Genomic DNA, 8,856 nt, shown 5'->3' with positions numbered 1-8,856 from the left:
TTTGAGATGGGGCTCAGCAGTTTCTCGGTCTTACATTAGTGGACACTCAGCCTGCAGCAATTCATCAAAATTATCGTTCAAGTGTTCTATCATGTTATGGCTCCAGTGCCCACTGCTCCGTGCTAGTACATTTCGGTTGCTGTATCTCTCCTGGTGTGCCTTTCTCTGTAGATGTTGGAGTGGTCGCTTACGTTACAACCTGCATTCTCAAATGAGAACAAGAAGTCATTAATTTTCAATCTGTCCCGCTTCCTCTTGTTGTAAGGATGGAAGTGAAAACTTCTAAGCTCTTCAACTGTTAGATCTAAAATCAGTAGTCTGGCTTTAAGATAGTTTGTGGAACACATCAATCCTTCTAACTTAGATTTTCCTCAATACACTTTCCCCTTGTGTCCTGAAATGAACGAATTCTTTTCATCTTTTAGGTATCAACTTTAAATCTCACTACAGTATGCAGGTCTCCTTGTTATTCTGTCTAAAACAACTCCTCCACTCTCATCTTTATCTGTTACAACATTCTTTCAGCACTTGTGGAAAGCTTGAATGCTTTTTTAAAAATTCTGTATTCTCTTGTAGAGTAAAAATCGTTGAGGGGAAGAACTATGCCTAGATCTTCTTCACCCTTGTATTTTCAATATTTAGTATAATTTGTTACTTAATATTTTATGAGTAAATAAATGTCTTATTTACACAAGTGTATTTTTTCATAGAATAAATAATTCACATTATTCATTAAAATATATAAGACCAGTCTATGTGTTCAGATATCTTTTAGATGGTTTTTAATGAAGTCATGACTATTTTCATGAAAATATGCAGGAAACATTGATGAAATACTTGAAATTATTTATAATCAAATTTATTTTTGTCTGAAAACCAAAGTTTTTCAAATATTTTTTGTAAGCCTCTTGTATGTACTATGATGCCTCAGCACCTAGCACTTATTTAAAACATGTCCTTCCCTCATCAAAGATAATATAATTATCTCATTATTTCTCTCTTCTTAAATTCTTAATCTTAATATTTACTACATATAGTATAAGTATCTGCTATAAGTAATTTTTTTAGAATACGTTGATTTCCTGGCTCTCACTTTGATTTTACCCAGATTAGAGAAACAGGTTATTACTATTTTTTGCCATGAATCCTTTGTTTTTTTTTGAAATATAGTTCATGTATAGAATTATGTAAGTTACAGGTGTGTAATAGAGTGATATCACAATTTTTAAGTTTATACTTTATTTATAGTTATTGTAAATATTGACTATATTCCCTGTGTTGTACAATATATCCTTGTAGCTTATTTTATACATAATAGTTTGTACCTCTTAATCCATTACCCCTATCTAGCCCCTCCTCCCGCTGGTAACACTAGTTTGTTCTCTATATCTGTGAGTCTGCTTCTTTTTGGTTATATTAACTAGTATTTTGTATTTTGTAGATTACACATATAAGTAATGGCATACAGTATTTTTCTTTCTCTGTCTGACTTATTGATACTTAGCATAATGCCCTCCAAGTCCATCCAGTTGTTTCAAATGGCAAAATTTCATTGTTTTTTATAGCTGAGTAGTAGTCCATTGTATGGAATATATCTTTATCCATTCATCTGTTGATGGACGCTTAGGTTGATTCCGTATCTTGGCAGTTGTAAATAATGCTGCTTTGAACACTGAGGTACATGTATCTTTCCAAATTTGTGTTTTTGTTTTTTTCAGATATATACTCAAGAGTGGAATTGCTGGGTCATATGGTAGTTCTATTATTAGGTTATTATTATTTTTAATTTTATACAATATAACTTGAGCAAGCATCTGTCTAAGATTTTGGATTTGCCATAAATAGGCTCAAAGTGCCATTAAATAACTTTATATCATAACAAAAAAAAGAAATACTTTCATATAGTTATTCATCTCTGATGAATTACCAGACAACAGTATGGAGTGGAGCCCCCAGCCAACTCATAATGTCATGTCAACTGAGCAATAAATAAATTTAAATTTTTTAAGCTGGTGAGAATTTAGGGTTGCTTGGTTTTGTTTTGTTTGTTTGTTTGTTTTTCTGGAGGAGGCAGGAGTTGCTTTTTATTGACTTGGTCGTGGGTGGATTCTGCAGTAGGGCCCCTTTGGGTTTAAGAGCATTCTGCTGCTTCCTTTCTTCCTCCTGCAACTTCCGCTGCCTGAGCTGCCATGCCTGTAATCCAGCATCCATTTCCTGTGACAGCAGTACAACTCGTCTTGCAAACTTTTCCCTTTGGCCTTTTCTTCGAAGCTGGCCTTTCATTGGAGGAGCAGGGTGGCCATCCCCGTAAGACCAGTCTGGGAGCTCCGCAAGGGGCCCGTAGCCAGAGGGGCTGGCAGCAAGGCCCTGCTGGGCTCACCACCGACTTCCCACCCGACCCGCGACGCCACAGTGCAGCCTCCGGACACTAGAGAGCAGTAAATGCAAAGCAGCCACGCTGAGGCGCAGGACGGGTTGCTTGGTTTTACAGCAAAATCAAACTTTACCAGACTGATACAACAGGATTCCAAAGGAAAAATAGGACTTAACCTTACATTTAACATTTGTGATATACCAGTAAACAATTTTTTTTTTCATTTTTATAATTGTTGCTTCCTTGGCTGTTTTATTGGAATCCACTTAACGATTGTCAATTTATTTATACATTTGAATAACCCTGCCATAAACAATACATAATTTTAAACATGAGAAGGTGTAATGATTAAGGATTGGGATTAAAACATATTCAGGAATTTACAGCAATTCACACAGGACTAATGGAATATTGAGGACATAGCCACCTGAATGATATAAACTATACTTCTTTTTATACATTATTCTTTTTCTTTTTCAAAGATTTTTTTTTTTGGCCACGTGGCTTGTGGGATGTTAGTTCCCCGACCAGGGATGGAACCTAGGCCCCCTGCAGTGTAAGTGCGGAGTCCTAACCACTAGACCACCAGGGAGTTCCCTTTACTGTTTACATTATTCTTTTACACACTTTTAAATTTTATTTTCCATGAGGCCTATATCCCCTTTTTTAAAGGAATTGACTAGGTAGTATTAACTGTATTGTAATTTCAGGGACAACAATTATTAGAATTTTTTTAGTGAAATTATGATAAGAACTGTAATTTCCAATAAATACATAGTAATTGTCTTTTTTCTTAACAAAAATCATGTAAAATAACATTCCCCAAATTTATACAGACTTTTATACAGTCACACACATTTGCCAAGGGGAATAAAAAACAGTTTAAAATTATTTGATTTAAAAGCTTGTTTGATTTATTTCCATTGTGCCTAAATTTTCAGATGGCAATGCAAAAATTAAATGACAGGATGTTTGGTTTGCTTAATATTAACTCTGAATGAATGTTTCTGAATGGTTTTGAGTAAATTATATTTTCCACGTAATGGCCTGATAATAAGTGAAGTGCTTTTTACCCTAGTCTTGCTAAATATATATGCTATTTTCCTTGTCTTAGCACTATCACTGAATTACTCTTGTTCTTTTTTCTTTCTTCCTCTTTTTCTTTTTTCTCCTTTCTTTCCTTCTTTCTCTCTTTTCTTTTTCATTCTTATTTTTTGTTGTCGTTTCACTTGGCATATCTTCTTGCATAGCCTGTGGAATTAAAATTATCTCAGTGAACACAATGTGCTGATTTAGATATAAACCATGCCTTTAAAAATTTTCTATTTGCAATAGGCTAGAAATAGAATAGAGGTTTCATACAGATCGGAAACTGTGGTGAAAATCAATAGCTATCTGACTTTAGCATGTGACTTCATCTTTCAAAGAACCAGTGAATGTTATCTGATGTACTGGAGCAGTCTGCTGTTCAATGAGGCTGAAGAACAGATGTGCATTATATGTGTCTAGGGTAAAATTCAATGATGCAGCTGTGTATTTGGCTAAGGTTCATCTGAACATTCTTAGTCAGTTTTGAATAGTCTTTAGTAGGATCCCTAACTGCTTTGGGGCAGTAGTAAAGGAACTTAAAAAAAAAAAAGATTTATGACACTGCTTACTTGGCTGTATCTTTAATTTTATAAATTTTATGCTATCAAATTCTTAGTGTTTTCCTGAAATTACCTTATGTCTAGAATATACATCTATAAATCTAAATCTATCTATATGTATCCAAGTATGTATGTATCTACCTAGCTCTGCAATTGTAGTCTACATTATGATGAAAGTTTGATTCAGATTATACAGCAATGGAATGTGGGTCCTATAGTACTTAAAAACAGTCTCTTGGTAATGGCCTGTAGGTGTTAGGCAGTCAAACACTGTAATCATGATGAGTTGCTAACCAACTAGCAAAGGGAGCCCCAGATGCATTTAAATACAGATTTCAGCTCAGCACAATACACAAATTGAAAGCTCTCTTCTTTTTTATTAGTATTTCTATTAAAATAACTTACTGTGTCTGTCTAAACGCATTAAGAACCTTCAAGGGTACAAAAACAAGTTATAGTCCCATTAAATAGAACATTCTTGTATTTTAAGATCTTTATCTTGCTAAATGAACTCTGCTATTTGCCTGCTCTGATAAGGAAAGAAGGGTTATATGGAGAAGTAGATTGAAAAAATGAGGGGAAACCATCTTAATTATTTACTTCTCCAGGCTCTGAACCCAAACAGAAGAGTTTCCCTTCTCAAAGGAAGGATCATAGAATGGACCCATTTCAGACATAAAAATAACAGAATTTCTCTTCCATCATCATCCAGCACCATATTGGACCCTTTAAGAATGTGAATATAGAGCTCTATATTATTATGGAAATCTCAAATTCTTGGTTTAGACAGGGGGAGAGAAAGAGACTTTCTCTCACATCACCAGGGTGATTATCCAGGTAAAGAGGATAAAAACTTTAAAACAATCAGAGTCTTCTACAAAGATGGTGGAAACAAACTAAAATCCTGGGAGTTCTCGTTCATTGTGGACTGGATGTGGTCAAGTTAATATTCCTGCCAGATTGCTCTTTGGATTATGGACTCTCTGACTAGCTCTCTTTGTTACCTCATGGACATGGTCTTCTGTTTCTCTGCCTCATATACTAAAATTTTACACAGGGCTTATCCCCTCCAGAATTCCTGTAACTCTGATACTAATTATTTGATTATAAGCCTTGACTAAACGTTCATCCTGATATTTGTTTTTTGTATCCTACCTTGAATTTAATACTGCCTTGAGCTTTCAATTCTGAGACTTGAAACATATTATAATAAGTTCAAATGGAAGAGTTAAGAGAAAAGAATGGTTACATTTTAAGAATATTCCCTTAGTAAATAATGAGAAGTATGCAAAAAATTATTGATTTAAGATTTTTTAAAGGGTAAAATGGAAACAACCTATTTTTCATAATTAAATCCTTTCAGTAGGAAATTGGTTAAAAATGTTTTTATATATTCTGGGTATTGTGTCCACAAATAATGTTTTAATAAAATATACATATAGGCATGAATGTACCAAAGGGCCTTTGAAACACTGAAAAACCTTGCAGGACTAAGTGCTTCTTAGCCATTTGTCATGTGATAATCCAAATTTTATCTAAAAAAATGCAAGTCTTACAATTTAATACTAATGCTTCTATAACATAGTACTGCAAGGCCAGACCTTTGCCCTCCTATAATACAATTTTACAAGTTACAAGAAGGGGATAAAACAAACATGAAATTTCTGTAAAATTTTTATTGGCAACCAGGTGAACACATGAGAATCAAATGAAAAAGAATTTTAGCTAGAATTCATTATTTTTTGTTAGCTTAGTTATAAGATGAGGGTTCATGTTGCCTTTCCCTGGAGAAACAGAGCATGGGTAGCAAGTACATGGGAAAGGAAAGAGTAAGAAGAGGGATGAAACTTATTTCTCCTTTAATGAGGTGGTGTTCTACGGAAAGAGTGCCTCCTACTTGTAAACAGGCTAATGATACTTATCAGTAGACTTCCTATCCAAGAAATGTCTAAGTGTCAGAGTCATGAAAGGCAAGGGAACACTGATGACTGATTTAGACGGAAAGAAACTGAAGATAAAATTGAAACATAAATATGAAATGGACCTTTTTGCTATTACAGACATTATTGGGACAGCTGTCAACATTTGAGTAGAGTCTGAGGATTTGATTAATAATAAGTATTGTCTTATTTTGAAATTTAAAAAAAATTGTATTTTCAGCAATGCAAAACTGGTATTTCTCAATGGCTTATTATAAATAAAATTGGAATTGCTGGTTTATGGAGAATAGAATAGATGGTATGAAAACGGGAATGAGTCATATATGCATTTTTGCTGTCTACCCAAAGAATATAAAACTGCAGGGCACCCAACCTGAAGCATATTCCCTAAAGAATAATGATTCTGCACATATTATTCAGAATTCCTCTATTAATCTAAAATGTGATTAGTGCTGGAGAAAAGGGGACATTTACAAGCTATACTGCAGATACAATTTCCTTCAGAAAGCAATGCTCTGCCTAGCTTTTGCTTACATGCTTTTAATCATTAGTAAAATCGTATTGGGTAAGAATTATAATTCACATGAGCTTACTTTGATTATTTAGCCATTTGTTTTTAATTTGTTAATACAGAGTTTGGTTTTCTTGTTCTGCCCCTGCTACAAGAAAATTAGAGTATTTTAAACAAAAAGAAACAAATCCGTGAGGTTCTAGAAAGCAGAAACTTGATCTGGGACCTAGGAGGAAAACCAGGAAGCTCTGTATGTCTACAGTTACTTTTTATTTGTGGTCTCAATTGTTTTTGTAAATAAATTTATATGGAATATCAATGTAAGCCAGTAGCATGAAAGGACCTTACACAGAAAGAAATGAGCTTCTCAGATTCAGTAAGACCTTATTTGTGCTGACATGTCAGTTGTTGCTGTGTACTCCTTTCAGGAAATTTACACACCAAGGGGAACTATTTGGGGATATGCTGCAACTAAGACCACCTTTTGGCCACCACACTTCCCTTCAAATTTGCATCCCTTCAGATAAATGGAGAATATTATCTAAGTTACATTTGTGTGTGTTGTCTTTCCACCAGCATATGACTCATCAAAATAAGGAATATGTTCTCCAGCAGAAGGCTTAATAATTAGCATTGGCAGTACCTGAATACTGCTTTATCTCAACTTGAGCATAAGCTAAAGGGTTTGTTGAAAAACTCTTTTAACTAGTGTCTGTCTCTTGGAATTCAAATCCTTCATTCACAGTCTTATCAAAGAAACCAAGTAATTGATCTATAGCTTAGCAAGTAGCAAGGAGTCTATAATCTATTCATAATTCTCAGATATAATATTATGTGAAAACAGCACACACAGAGACATAAAAACAAACAGTATAAAATTGTTCATGGATTCCTCCTAATAGATTTGGTCCAAACTTAAGGGATTAAACATTTTTAAAAAATAAATTTAGTAACACTGTATAATAACGATTCTACCTGAAAGAGTATATATAATATAACTTGGGAAATTATGATATTCCATTTGTACCCAAGATCTTTATAAGATTCCTTTGTATGTGCATATATTTATTATTTAAATATACGATATATTGTTATAATATTTAATATTGTTCAACACATTTGGTTGAAAGAGAAGCACAAATACAAATACCTTATTTGTGATTACTTCTTATACTCCTTTCTTCTATGTATATTACTGTTTTTGAATCATTTAAAGTGATTAGTATTATGTTCTTAATAGTTAAAAATAAAGATCAAAGATGATATACCCTCAAAAATCATATGTATATGATTAGAAAGATAGATAAGTGGATGGATGGATGGATGGATAGACAGACGGACAGACAGTGTGACCTCTGACATTTAGGAGTTAATCTTTCTATCTTGTTCTGTATGGAAATGTGTGTGTTTTTATTAAATGGTGATGAAAAGAGAAATTTACAAGAAAGAAAATTAATAATAGTTAAGATATACTGTAAGGCTTTTCATATTATTTAACTCATTTAATCATGTTACTACTTGTCTAGATATATTTTAGTAGCTGGAGAATGAAATTCAGAGATATTAGCTAATTTTACCGAGACATCCTTAATGTCATAGCTCTATGAATTGAATATTTGCATCTGTTTTGGTTTCCAAACTATACTATCACCACTTCACCATACATCCTGGTAGAGTAATCTCCTAGGTGAGTCTTGGAATATGCTTTTTCACTCTTGCATTTACATAAGCTCTTACCCTTTTCTTGGTCTTGCAAATGCTCTTTTACTCTTCCTTTATTATCATATTGGTTGTTTAATGTTGACTTTAATAAAGAAATCTTTGAATAAGGGTGAATAAATGAAAAGAACTTTTCCATTAGTATATGAGCTCATGTCCAGATTTTAACCAGGTGATCCTATAATACTTTTCAATTAACCACGCAATATCTTTATTTATTTAAAACAGGGAAATGCATTGCAACAGTTTTTTTTTTAAATTAAGTATATTAGACAAAATAAAGGTACTATCAATCATCATACTTTCATATTACAATATGAAAGCTATACTGCCAGAATAAAAAAAGAGAATTTAAAATTTAATACATTAAACTTTATGAAAATCTCACTATAGCTTTTTAACTTCTATAATTACACTAGTGAGAATTTCTCAAGTACCTCAGTTTATAAACCCACATTTGAGAACTTACCTAGTGGACTAAAAAATCTAAGTTCCTTTAAGACACAGGATCCCAGAAAATGATCAAGTGATAAGATTGTTTTCATCAGAGCTGACAATATACAGAGAGTAAAGCCTTCCAGCAAAGTTGGTAATGAGAATTCAATATTTTTTATTAATCTCAGACAGAGGCCACGTGGCCAATCAGCTGTCCAGTATAAAAGA

The 8,856-nt window shown here is 33.3% G+C and overlaps 1 non-coding gene and 1 pseudogene across 1 annotated transcript; both read right to left on the bottom strand.

Annotated features, from left to right (window-relative positions):
- Positions 1-2,004: 2,004 nt before the first annotated feature.
- Positions 2,005-2,323, bottom strand: LOC137760772 (large ribosomal subunit protein mL52 pseudogene; annotated as a pseudogene).
- Positions 2,324-2,893: 570 nt separating this feature from the next.
- TRNAV-UAC (transfer RNA valine (anticodon UAC)) lies at positions 2,894-2,966 on the bottom strand. The gene has a single exon. It is a non-coding gene; the product is annotated as a tRNA-Val (tRNA).
- Positions 2,967-8,856: the final 5,890 nt, after the last annotated feature.

Source organism: Eschrichtius robustus, chromosome 3, assembly GCF_028021215.1.
Source record: "Eschrichtius robustus isolate mEscRob2 chromosome 3, mEscRob2.pri, whole genome shotgun sequence".
Taxonomy (NCBI): Eukaryota; Metazoa; Chordata; class Mammalia; order Artiodactyla; family Eschrichtiidae; genus Eschrichtius; species Eschrichtius robustus.
This window is presented reverse-complemented; position numbering and strand designations above follow the sequence as displayed.